This window comes from Numida meleagris, chromosome 2 (genome assembly GCF_002078875.1).
Source record: "Numida meleagris isolate 19003 breed g44 Domestic line chromosome 2, NumMel1.0, whole genome shotgun sequence".
NCBI classification, from domain to species: Eukaryota; Metazoa; Chordata; class Aves; order Galliformes; family Numididae; genus Numida; species Numida meleagris.
The window spans coordinates 72,774,960-72,788,858 of NC_034410.1; the positions used below are offsets into that span (position 1 = coordinate 72,774,960).

Sequence of the window (13,899 nt, forward strand, 5' to 3'; positions counted from 1 at the left end):
TAATTCTGAATGTCTCCCCTTCCTCCCGCATCTTCCTCACAAATTTTATTGCTAAACACAATGTTATATGGTATGAGATATCCTTTTTGGTCTGCTGAGATCAGCTGTCCTGGCTGAGTACTCTCCCAACTACTAGGCAAGCATGAGAAACAGAGAAGACATCATCTTGTTTAAGAACTCTTCTGCAACAACTTAAGCATTGCTGTGTTGTCAACACTGTTTGCATCACTAATCCAAAACAGCAACACATGTGTTATGACAAATTAAATTAACTGTATCTGTCCAAACCAGTACACAAGTAAAGATTCTTACAGAGATAATAGTGAGGACAACTTCCCAAGACATTCTAAAAGAAAAAGAGGTGAGCCAAACAAGCAGGTCAGTTTCTGTTCTTCATAATCTCTTGGTGGGTCCTTCTCAGAAAGCTAACAGCAAACCAATAGACATTCTTATAGGAGAGTACAATACACTTGTCTATTGCTATCTATTTGTTCTTTTTTTATACATTTATGTCTTTTTATACGTTATATATATGATATATATTTTATATATTATGCATGTATACAATATATATTGATATTATATATCATGTATGTATTGTGTTATGTATATATATATATATCACTCCCTGTACTTGAGTACTTCATCTATCCTGTCTCCTAGATCTGAATTTGTAATAAGGTTATATTTATCCGTGCTCTACAATATAATGTATGCAATGTATATTACATTTTATTATTCCTTCTGTACTTCTACTGTAACTATTAAAATTACCTTGGCTAAGGCACAACACTGAATACTGCTACTGAAAATTCAAGGATTTTATTATTATTTGATGATCTCAAGTCCAGACACACAACAGATTCTTGCTGAACCTATTCCTGCAATGTGTACTGATGACCTACAGTACAATATAATCCAGCAGTGGAATGAAAATAATGTTAAGTTTATAATCTACACATAATAATTGGATTTAATATTGTTGCTTTTTGCAGCAGTGACTTTCTGTATCTTTTTTTTTTTAATAAAACAGTTATGAGAAAAGGGTAGTTTCTAAAAAAACGTTTCAACATAATTATTTTCCAAGGTACAGCAATGAATTTGAATTGTTTTGAATCAATATTAAATTGCATATGGAACTGGAAATATGTATTTAAAAGATTAGATCAGTGGGGGAAATTGGTAAAGGACTGAATTGAAGAATTTGAACTAGTTCTTTCAAAAACAACATCTGACAATTTAACAATTATCATACTTTAATTTACTTTACCTTTGTTGTCAGGTATATCACAACAACGATTAGGTAATTAGGCCCCTAGAGGAATGCTTTCCATCTTAGCTTTCAAAATTTCACTGCTAATCTAGCTCATTTGTGATACAGAATCAAAGAATCACACAATAGTTTAAATTGGAAGGGATTAAAGGTCATATTTTCCAACTCCCCTGCAATGAACAGGGACACCTACAGCTAGATCATGTTGCTCAGAGCCTGGTCCAGCCTGGCCTTGAGTGCCTCCACAGATGGATGTCTTAGTGTCAGCTGGAATGGAATTGTTTTCCTCAATGTGCCTGGTATGATGCTATGTTTTGGTTCTAGGAGAAAAACAATGTTGGTAACACGCCGTTGTATGCTAAGTAGTGTGTATAGAGCCAAGGCTATTCACAGCTAAAGGGCCAGTGAGCTGGGAGGGAACAGAATTAGGACAGCTGACTTAAACTGGCTGAAGAGATATTCTATACCATATGACATCATACAAGGGCAGTTTTGAAGGGGGTGGGAGTTCATCTTGCTCTTTTCTGCTGCTTGGAGAGCTAACTGGCATCAGCTACGGGGTAGTGAACAATTCCTTGTGCATTGCTTGTAATATACATTTATATATATATAGTCATAATTATTTTCCTTTCCCTTTTCTCTATCTTAGTAAATAGTTTTATCTCAACACACAAGTTCTACTTTTTTGTTGTTTTTAAAAAAAATAATAATTTTTTTTAATTTTTTTTAACCCCCATGTCACTGGAAGTGAACAATTGTGTGGTGCTGAGATACCTGTTGAGTTAAACCACAACAATAGGGCATCCACTGCCTCTCTGGGCAACCTGTTCATGTGCTTCTCTACCCTTATTGCAAAAATGTTTTTCTTGTGACCAATCTAAATCTCCCCTATTTTAGTTTTAAACCATTTCCCCTTGTTCTATCACAGCAGACCCTGCTCAAGAGTTTGTCTTTGTCCCCCTCTTTCCTGTAGGTCCCCTTTAGATACTGAAAGGCCACTCAGGTCACCTCGCAGCCCTCTCTTCTTCAGGCTGAAAAGACCCAGCTCTCTCAGCCTGTCCTCCTCGTAGGTGAGGTGTTCCGTTCCCTGGATCATGTTTGCAGCCCTGCTCTGGACATGCTCCAACAGGTCTATGTCTCTCCTGTACTGAGGACTCCACATCTGGATGCAGTAGTCCAGGTGAGGTTTCACCAGCACAGAGTAGAGGGGCAGGAGCACCTCCCTTGCCCTGCTGGCCACGTGTCTTTTGATGCAGCCCAGGATACGGTTGGCTTTCTGGGCTGCAAGAACATATTGCTGGCTCACATCCAGCTTCCCATCCCCCAGTTTCCCCTAATCCCTTTTACTAGGACTGTGCTCAATCCTGACATCCCCCAGCTTGTATTGATAGTGGGGGTTGCCATGACCCAGGTGCAAGACCTTGCACTTGGCTTTGTTGAACCTCATGAGGTTCACCTGGGCCCACTTCTTAAATTTGTCTAGGTCTCTCTGCATGGCATCCTGTATCAAGAAATATTAACTGATAGTGTTAAAGGCTACCTTTTGAGGTTAAAAAGTGACTGGTTACTACCTGTGTCATCTTTTACATTTTTAGCATGACTTATGGAAATCTCTCAGTATTCTTCAGCATGTCTAAAGTGAGATATTATGAGTTAATGGTGATTCAGAGCCACCTGTAATACTCACGGCAGTTAGCATTTAGATATAAGCTCTATATCACTGCAGGTATTCCAGATTTCATTACATTTTAACAGTTTTCTTAGTAAAACAATTGTAGTGTAAAGGTTTTGGAAAACAATACAAAAGCTAAGGTTTCCTTCATAATTTAATTGAAAACATTTTCTTGTCCTAATCTTTGCGATCATAGCATTTTCCTGTTTTGCCTCTGCCTGACATGTGAATAATCAACGATTTCTAGCTCTGGTATGTATTCATTTTTTGTTAACTTTCCTTTCTTTTATTACATACCAACTTCTTTGAAGCTGAAATAGGTATTCTCATTTTTCTGCAAACCTAGACTGTTGTTTGTTTATCCAGTTTGCCTTGTTCCTCAATTTTGGGATTATAGTCTTTTACGCACAGTACAAAATACTCTTTGTCAAGTCTTACTTCTCACATTTTTCAGCTCCACTTATGCACTTCTCCAAGGACATCTGGACTGTTTTCATACACACCATATACACACATACTAGTACTCCAAAGTCCTTTTCTGCAGGGCGGCTCTCTGTCCTCTCATCACCCAGCCTGTATTCATGTTTGGCAATTCATTGTTGAACTGTGTGTTGTTTGCAGGCTCCTCTGGACAACATTACTTCCCTCTCTTGTGTCAGCAGTACCACTCAGCTTGGTGTCATGTGGAATCTTGCTGAGGGTGCATTCGAACCCACCGTCCATGTCACCAACAAAGATGTTAAATACTATCAATCCCAATACAGAGCCCTGAAGAACACTGTTTGTCACTGTTTTCTACTTGGACATCAAGCTGTTGTCTGCGAGTGATCCATCTATCAAGTCTATATTCTCCAGTTTGTAGTCAAGGATATAATGTGGAACTGTGTCAAATACTTTGCATAAGTCCAGGTAGATGGCACCAGTTGCTCTTCCCTTATCCAACAATACTCTGATCCCATTGTAGAAGGCCATTGAATTTGTCAGGCAGTTTATCCACCAGATGAAGTCTATAACTTCATCCATTACATCATCTAGTCCACACACCTACTTAGGGGAGGGTTGCCTAGATGAGGTTTCTCAAGGCTGTAACCAGTCAGATTTTGAATATTGCAAAAGGCAGGGACTCTATAACCTCTCCAGACAACTTACGTGTTTGATCTACACACAGAGAAGTTATGGCATTGTAAACTAAATATCAGTGAATTCAACTGTCCAAGAAATCTCATGAACTGGTAAATGCACATTTAAATGTAATGTATAAAACAGTAGTTTTCACTGCTGCATCCAAGTTCTAGGAAAGGTTGCTTGAATTTCTACCAATTTGTTATACTTAAAATTTATTGGCAAGAGGAATGTGCCATATAAAGATTTAACCATCCTATCAAAGAATGATTGTTATAGAATGATTGTTATTTCAGTGGGAGCTATGCTAGCACTATTTCTTATATAGAGTTAAAATGAAATACACACAAACTTTTTAGTAACTATTTTGTTCTGGTGTTAAGCTTATCCACTTAAACTTCAGGCAATCTATCAGATCAGTGTTTATGGCCAGTCACTGGCATCCTGTAGAGTAGGAGTAGAGTAGGAGGTTGAGATTTATGTTTTCTTCCTTCATACATTAGGATACATGTGGTAATTTTTGCACATTTGCACATATTTTACTCCTTGCTCTTTCTCCACCAGTCTGTAAGGCTGTGTTATATCCAGATTTATTTTCAATGTTGTGTTTTCATATGTTGGAGAGTTGCTTTTTATTCATCTTTGTATCTCTAGAACTCCTAAGGATGCTTTCTTGTGGTAAGTAATAGCTGGATAACTGGTAAGCAAGGGTAATTCTTGGAATATTGCTTCTTAAAAACTCTATGAGTATATAGTTCTACTTTTGAGAATAGAATAAAAAATGAAATCACTAGCAAAAAAAAAATAGATTTTTTACTCTTTAGAAGCCTATGGAGATTTTTTTTCTGGTTAGTCATTCTACATTTAAATAATCTAGTAGTTTATTCCTGTTGCTATTACTCTATTAATCACTATTTTTTTCCACTGGAAGCTACATTTAGTAAAGAATATAGAAGAGAGAGAAACCAGATATATGAGAAAACTAGTAGTTAAAGATCTGCAGGGCAAAACAGTGATAATTTTCTAAAAGATGCTTTCTAATTAAAACAGTATGTATGAAAACCAAATAGGAAATGTAGAAATTCCATTCAGCTTCCCTACCACATTATTTCTAGAAGTAATGGCACCTAAAAAAAGGAAGAAAAAATCCTTCTTTCATAAGACAGGTAGTTACACATAATTGGACCTGGAAGAATAAAATTATAGTGGCCATAGATAAATTTTGTTATGGAATTTCAGGTGTTCACATTGTTTCTTTATTACCTTACCAGAATACAAACATTTGTGTAAATTTCTGAAATTTGTTAAGCGGGTAAAATCAAGATTATCAGGAACAGGCAACAAAAGCTAACATAGTCAACATATCCTCTGGAATTTTGTCTTTGTGCTATCTCATTGATGGCAGGTTTAAACAAAAAAAAAAAGAGAGAGAAATATTTTATCTCTCTAAGTTGTTAAATTCAATGCATTAGCTATAAGTAGCTAGACTTATTGACAAAAATAACAGATTCCCTCTTATGTAAAAGAATAGAACACTTGGGAAAACTACATGGCCATCTCCTTCAGCGAGGGATTTGCATCCATCATAGTTGCACATCACTAAGTAATATGACTCTCAATTTTTTGGGTCAGTTGATCCCATAGAACGTTTAGGCATTAATGTTGATGGAGTAAGTATATTTTGTGATAGTTCTGACAAAAATATTTCCACTGAAATGAAAGGCAAAGTCAATTATAGCATTTCTTCGTCTGGAAAGTTCCTACTTCTACTCTGTTGAACAATAACACATCAAGAGGTCTAATTCCCTTTAAAACAGGCTGAGTAGGCATAAGAAGAGTCTGTGTATGTGTTCCTATGTGTTTATGTATATGAATGTATGTAATCTTAGTGTAATTTATTTTACCCTCAGTCTTTTGGCAAGATAGTTCTCTTTCAAGGAACTTCAAGAGTGTCAGTGACTAAGCCAACCCTTCAAGAATCATTTTTGACTCAGGAATTTACTCTAAGTATGTCATTTTTTAAATGTGAACTAACATTAAACTAAATGGACAAATTATGTATTGAGGCATCAAAGCATTTTCATCACAGTGAGTGCCTTCTGCTTCACTGTCTCATCTCAGTGTTTTCTAGACAACCTGAAGTAGATAAAATATGAAGAATTCAAGGCCACTCAGAATACCTTCTTTAAAAAGAATGATGCTCCAACAATAGTCTATGAAATAAAAGCTTTGAGAAAAACAGCCTTAGCAACTTACATAACAGTACTGCATAGAGATCTCTTCTCAGATGTTATTCTTTAACAGTGGTGTTCTTTTCACAGAGGACTTAAAACTGTGTGTAACATTTAGAGTGAAGTCATAAGTTTATCCTGTATGTAATCCTCCTTCCTGCACTATGCTTATCCTATGCTTACAGCATTAAAGTACTTCTTTCTATGCTACTCATAGAGGCCTTTTGTAACTTAAATAAAGATGTCACTTAACAGTTCATAAACATTTCTACAATTACATGTCTTTAATATTCTGATGAATGTCACCTTTCTGTAGGATCATAACTATTTATTGAACACAGTCATATCTGGCTTACAGACAGAGGAAAACAAAGAAAATTACATAGTTAAGACTGTTGCTTGCAAGTTACTCTTTTCTGTAGATTCAGAAAGGTCACATATTATAAAGACTTTGCAGTAAGGATTTTCCTCCTCCATTGCTTCAACATAATTCTGATCTTAAATGTATCAGGAAATGCACATAGCTTTTGTATAGTTCAGGATTTTTTATATGATCTTAGCTTTTTTCTTATTATTTCCTAATGTAGATAAATACACACTAACATCAAAAAGTTAAAATGCCATAAACCTTTTGTTTCTTCAGTTTCAACACATCATGTAAATTAACATTGAGAGATTAATTTACATGTTTGCTAAAATGCAAATCATTCCATGTTTTCATCTTATTGTTGAATAAAATGTGCACAATTTCATCCATGAAATAAATCTGTATAAGATTAGGAAAGTGCATGAAGATATACTATAAATCAAGGCTGTCTTTGCATCTAGAGTGGGAAAAAACCCTCTAACTCTGTAAGGTCACTTGGGAAAATCCAGACTATGGTTCCTTCTAACAGGACTGCACTGCTGTTGTTTCCTGTATCATTATTCTCTCTGCATATCATTGCTACACACAGACCTATGCAATAGGAAACACTTGGAAATGCCTGCTCCACCTAAAGAGGAGAAACCAGAAGCAAGCCTGGTATGGAGATATTTAAAACCTTAGCAGTTTCTAAGTGTGTTACTCACTGCTGCAGAGACAGAAGAGTATTTTATTGCTAATGCACATGGATGAAGGAGTTGTAATGGCTTATTTCAATAAAAGTAATACCAGTGAGACATCAGGACATTTCCACTAGTGTAACATACTGAATATACTGATTGCGAAGTTGTGGAGTCTTCAGCTAGAGTAAGTTTAAGAAGAGATTGGTAGACATGCTACAGAAATAACTCAGGTATTTGTGAGCCTTCTTCAGAGCACAGGATGATCGTGTTGGCCTCCTAATGTTCCTTCTGATCCTCTGGTTTATAAATCTGACTGATGCAATGATGCCATGAACAGAAAATGGAAGACACTGAGGTGAATGTCTACATGTTCTGAAACCTCTCATGAGTAGGGTAGATCAAATATGCAAATACGATAGTGTCAAATTGACTATGTGCACTTCCTACCAGTGAATACAAAAGAAACCACAAAAAGCAACACCCCTCCCAATCAACTACAATGCATAAAATCACAAGAAACAGAAGCTACTACTAGTACTACCTCTGCTATCATCATCAACTTTCAAATCCAGCTTTGGCACTTTGTATGCCCCTGAGCATTAAACAAAATAATACCCTCAGGATTTTCTCTGTCCAACTACAACATTTAACAACTATAACCAATAAAGAAAGGTAAAAGAATAAAATGTTATTATTTGAGAAAGATGACTGTCTTTAGCATATGTCAGTAGTCTTGCTTTATTTCCAGTGTATTCCATACAAATACTCTCTGTTTTCAATAACCAATTATGTACCTTGATCCATAAAAGTGCAGAAAACGACATTCATCAGAATATTTACAAAATATCATTGGAGAAATATTTATGAACTATAAAGTAACATATTCACAGCTGGCCGAAAACAGTATTTTTGTATCTACCTAACAAGTGCATAATAAAAAATACTTCTTTTCCTAGTACAGGAAGATCCTTCAGAGCAACATGAAGAAGAAACATTTAGTTAAGTATAAGCTGAAAGATGGTATGGATGCCAAAATTGATCTTACGAAGCAGTTCAATAACTGTATGAGAAAATAACTTATTTTGTGTACACAAAGTACCTACTGTATTTTTTCAGATAAACATCATATTTCATTGCTATATAATTGCTAAACAGTTAGTGGTATATGTAATAAACAGTAGATAAGCACTTAGAGTAGCTTGCAAAGAGGCATTGCTCCTTTAGTAGCTTTACTTGCAATAAAGAAGTATGAGACATTGCAATTTACCAAGCCATTAAACCCGAATAAATCTATTGAAGTTGATGCAGAATACCACTGTAAAAAATATCACATCTGGAGAGGACAGTAAAGCTAAGCCTACGGGATATCAGCGTTGCACAGAATCATAGGGGTTGGAAGGGATCTCTGGGGATCATGTACTCCAACCTCCCTGCTGAAGCAGGTTCTCTATAGTAAACATACAGGAAAGATTCCAGGTGAGTCATGAATATTTCCAGAGAAGAAGACTCCATAGCCCCCTTGGGCAGCCTGTTCCTTCCAATGCTCTGTCACCCTCACAGTAACGAAGTTTTTCCTCATGTTCATCTGGAACATTCTGTGCTCCAGTTTTTGCCTGTTGTCCCTTGTTCTTTTGCTGGGCACCTCTGGAAAGAGTCTGACCCCATCTACTTGATACCCACAGTTCAGATATTTATAAATAATGAGTTCTCCTCTCAGTCTTCTCTTCTCCAAGCTGAAGAGTCTCAGGTCTCTCAGCCTTTCCTTGTACAGGAGATGCTCCAGGCCTCTAATCATTTTTGTGGCCCTGTGCTGGACTCTCTCTAGAAGTTCCCTGTCTTTCTTGAACTGAGGAGCCCAGAAATGGACACAGTACCCCTGGTGTAAAATCACCAGGACAGAGTAGAGGGGGAGGATCACCTCCCTCAATCTGCTGGCCATGCTTTTTTTGATGCAGCCCAGGATACCATTGGCCTTCTTGGTCACAGGGGCACACTGCTGGCTCATGGTCAACAACTTGTCCACCAGGACTCCTAGGTCCTTCTCTGTCCTCTCCAGAAGGTCAGCCCCCAGTCTGTTCTGATGCACGTGGTTATCCCACCCCACATGCAGGACTCTGCACTTACCCTTGTAGAACCTCCACTTGTGTTCTCCACTACCTTTCAAAGATGACAGAGAGTGGTTTGGCAGTCACTCCTGCCAGCTCCCTCAGCACTTGTGGGTGCATCCTATCAGGGCCTATGGATTTGTGTGTGTTGATTTTGCCTAGATGATCTCTGACCAGATCTTCCTTTCTCCAGACTCTTTCTTAACTCCAGAGTCTGGGATTTCTGAGGAGCAGTAGAGATTGAAGCAAAGAAGACTTCTCAGCATCCCTTGCTACCACCTCACTCAGCAGCAGGCCCACATTTTTCTTAGTCTTCCTTTTGCTACTGACATATATTAAAAAGTCTTTCTTGTCTTTGAATTCTCTAGCCAGATTTGATTTCACATGGGCCTTAGCCCTCCTCGTCATATCCCTTCATGCCCTGACATCGTTCCTATATTTCTTTCAAGGGGTCAGACACTTTTTCCATGTTCCATAGACCTTCTTCCCTATGAGTTTTGCCATGAGCTCCTTGCTCATCCACGTCTCCTGCCTGCTTTCCCTGATTTCTTACTGATAGGGATGCACCAATCTTGAGCTCAGAATAAGTGATGTTAAAGTGCTGACCAGTTCTCTTGGGCCCTCTTACCTTCCAATGCTCTAATCCATGGGATACCTCCAAGTAGGTCCTTGAAGAGGTCAAAGTTGGCTCTCCTGAAGTTCAGGGCTGCAATCCTACTTATCACCTTGTTTCTTCCACACAAGATCCTGGACTCCACTGTCTCATGGTCACTGCCTCCCACACTGCCCCCAGCCTTCATAACCCCAGTCACCCCTTCCTTGTTGGTAAGAACAAGGTCCATAGCACACCTCTCTTCATTGGCTCCACGACCACCTGCATCAGAAAATTATCTTCCATGCATTGCAGGAACCACTTGGAATGTATGTGCCTGGCAATGCTGCTTTTCCAACAAATATCAGGATGGCAGAAGTCCCCCATAAGAACCAGTGCCTGGGATCATCATAAGGCTGCTGTCAGTTGTGAGTAGAAGGCCTCATCAACTTCCTCCTTCTGATCAAGTGGCCTGTAGTAAACACCCACAATGCTGTTACGCATATTAACTTGCCCTTAATTCTCATCCACAAACTCTCCACTAGTTCATTATCCATCCCTAGGTAGAGCTCAGTATACTCCTGTGGCTCTCTCACATAAAGATTAACTCAACCACCCTGCCTTGCTGGCCTGTCTTTCCTAAAAATGACATAGCTGTCCATGACAGCATTCCAGTCATGTGAACTGTCCCACCATGGCTCTGTGATCACAATGAGATTATAGGCCTGCAATTTCACACAGATTTCTAATTCCTCCTGTTTATTCTCCATGCTGTGTGCGTTGGTATAAAGGTACTTCAGAGAAGACAAGGGGACAGAGGATGTAGGTTCCCTTACCATTATGTAGCTAAGGAACAATTGTAACTCTTCTGGTTGGCCTGGCTCTTTCTCCAGTCAGTTGCAATGGTGTGAGCCTTGCCATTCTGGACCTGCCTAGTGAGTCCTTCATTTAAAGCCCACCTCACTACCTCACTAGGTTAACCAGTGTTCAACAAATAGATCAGGTATTACTCATTCTGAAATATTTAAAATATATGCTGCTGTTTTTTCAATGATTTACATGAACCATTAAAATATTTTTAGACCATCCCATGTGTCTAGAGTTTATTATTTTTTTAAGCTGCATCCTTCTTAATTTTATAACATTTCTGCTCTGACTCTAATTGTCATGAAAAAAATAAGTTTTTTCAAGGTTTTCCATTGTATTACTATTCTTTTTCTTTAATTGTATTTTATTATTAAAATTATTTTAATTTTGAAGCTTTAACATTTTTACTTTCTTTTTACAGGTGTAAGTATTGTTCTGATTCTCAGTTCTTTGATATGCAGTACTAGGGCACACCATAAACACCATGCCTCAATCCATCTTACTGTCAGAGTCTCTTCTCTATACTGATAAATAAGTAACTGTCTAAGGCAACTTGGAGAAAACTAAAATAACAATTTAGAGAATTGTTAAACTTCATATTACAGAAAACTATAAAACTTCTGTTACTATCTGATTTACCTCCTACATTACTATCTCAAAATTAAATAACTATTCTTCTAGAAAGTTTTTGTTTGTTTGTTTGTTTTGTACAGCTTTTCACATGTTCTTCAAAGTAAACTCTTCATCTTTAGGAATTGAGTGATTTTACTGATATTAGAATTTGTCAGAAATAAGAACTTTTATTTTCAGTTTTAGGAGCAAATTTGAGCATTACTTGAAACAACAACAACAAAATGCAAGTCAGATTTGAGATGAAATCTCATAAATTCAATCAGTACTGCCAGTGTAACTTCATCAGCGTTCCTTTATCAGTGGAAAGCAGAGGAATTTTTCCAGCCATGAAAGTTTTTCCTCTGTGACATATGACTTCAATTGTATGATACCATTTTAAGTGATTCAATCATTAAGAACACAGAGACAGGAAAAGTTATGCAAAAAGAAAAAAACTCAAAAATTGATCAACATAGTCCTTGACACTGAGAAAAACTTCCAAAATGATGAAATTGTTATATCTTTTTTTCTTTTTTAATGGTATCACTATAATTTCTTTCTTCCCTTGAAGCATTTTCAAACCAAAAAGTGGTTCTGTTAGGACATATTCAAACACTTCTACTCATGAACTACTAATCACAACTGGATAAAACGGTACAAGGTTTCACAGCTGTGGGGAAGGTGATTTTCAAGAGACTGATGTCATTGGCAGGAGGTGGAAGTCAGAACACTCCAACTTTTCTACTCTGTGACACAGAATTTTTCTTGAAGTAGGTGGAGTTTTCCTGGGCAAATAAAAAAAATCAGTCATCAGTCATGAGTTTATTTAAGACTCAAAAGAATAATGCAAATGAATTTATTGAGAGCTTTCTAACAGCAGGTAATACTCAGAGGTAAAAGTGGCTAATTTGCTAATAAAGATTAATAAGTGCTACAGATAGGAATACTTTGGCGCAGGATTTATTTCTATGCTAAAAGTTCCAAGACAATATTAGGCAATGGCTACTACAAAGAATGAAAAAGAAGAAAATAGAAAAGATAGAAAACAAGGAAAGACAGACAGACAGACAGATATACAAACACAGCAAAGCAGTTCACCACTCCTTGATCCAGCAATGTCTTGGTGTCAGGGGCTGCTGATCTTCTTACATTTATACTATACTATTAAAACTCTTCTATCCTAGAAAAATGATGGAAAAAAAAGAAATTTTGTATTCATTAACATATTTTATTTTTATTACAATAATACATGGAGCTGGCTACATAAGATTCCTTTTTACCGCACTGCAATGACAGATTGTACCTACAAAGCAGTTTATTTACATTTAAAATTTCTGCAGAGTGGAGGTCTGAACACATTACACAGCTGGACACCGCAGACACTGACAATGATTTTGTCTTGCTTAGAGCTTTGTAATTTAATTTATAGTTAACAAATATAACTGGATACAAGAAGACAACCTACATTCTTTGGAAAATCCACAATGGCACCACTAACTTCATTGATGTCAAGTAAATCACAGCACATGAATGTGACTACTAAACTTAAAAAAGATACTAGGCTAAAAAAAGCACAATCAAAACTTCCAATTTAAATGTCACAGCTCATTCACGTTTCCAGAGAAGGCCTCCTCCCAATGGTCTGATTATTCTGATGCTTTATAGTCTGCAATAAAATGATTCTCTAAAATTAATTGCCACATTTAACAAAGCTGGTATCAGTCTCAGAGAATATGACTGTCCTCAGGCCCACAAAGTAAACTTCATAAACAGAATCTTTTCTGGAGCAGAAATGTTCTGCAAAATTTTTCCTGGACTTATCATAGCTTGCCATTGAAGAACAGTCTGTGTGTTTATATTTTGCTGAAAATCTTTCTAAAAATGTCACCTACTAGCACTGAATAAACTATGGGTTTTGATTATTTTCCTTTCTACCAGGAACGCAGACTAGGCAGAATTAGCTAATCAGTTGTCATAATGTATGGAGAAATAATATGAAAACTGCAACCTACCAAAGTTATTTAAACATACTGACTGAGATATCAGACCAATTTACTTCAGAGATGGTTGTCTGTAATATTAGCATTTATTCATTATTTTGTAAACATGTTCAGGGGAAAAACAATATGAAAAATTAAATATATATTGCTACCACAGAACCATACTATAAATAATTCATCAAAATAGGGGAAAGGAGGATTTGGCACAAAGATTTACTCTAAGCCAAGTGAAATCTCATGAGTCCCAGTCAGCTTTATTGGAATGGAACAGTGAAGACTTCAGGAGCAGTGGTTCATCATGGACAGGGCAGTCGGGCACAGGGACAGGCTCCCCAGCGCAGTGGTCGCGGCCCCAAGCTGCCAGAGTTCCAGAAGCGT

The 13,899-nt window shown here is 37.2% G+C and overlaps 1 long non-coding RNA gene across 1 annotated transcript; it reads left to right on the forward strand.

The window, feature by feature from the left end:
- On the forward strand, positions 2,726-4,661 carry LOC110394735. The gene is made up of 3 exons (XR_002435836.1): positions 2,726-2,999; positions 3,142-3,197; positions 3,567-4,661. It is a non-coding gene; the product is annotated as an uncharacterized LOC110394735 (long non-coding RNA).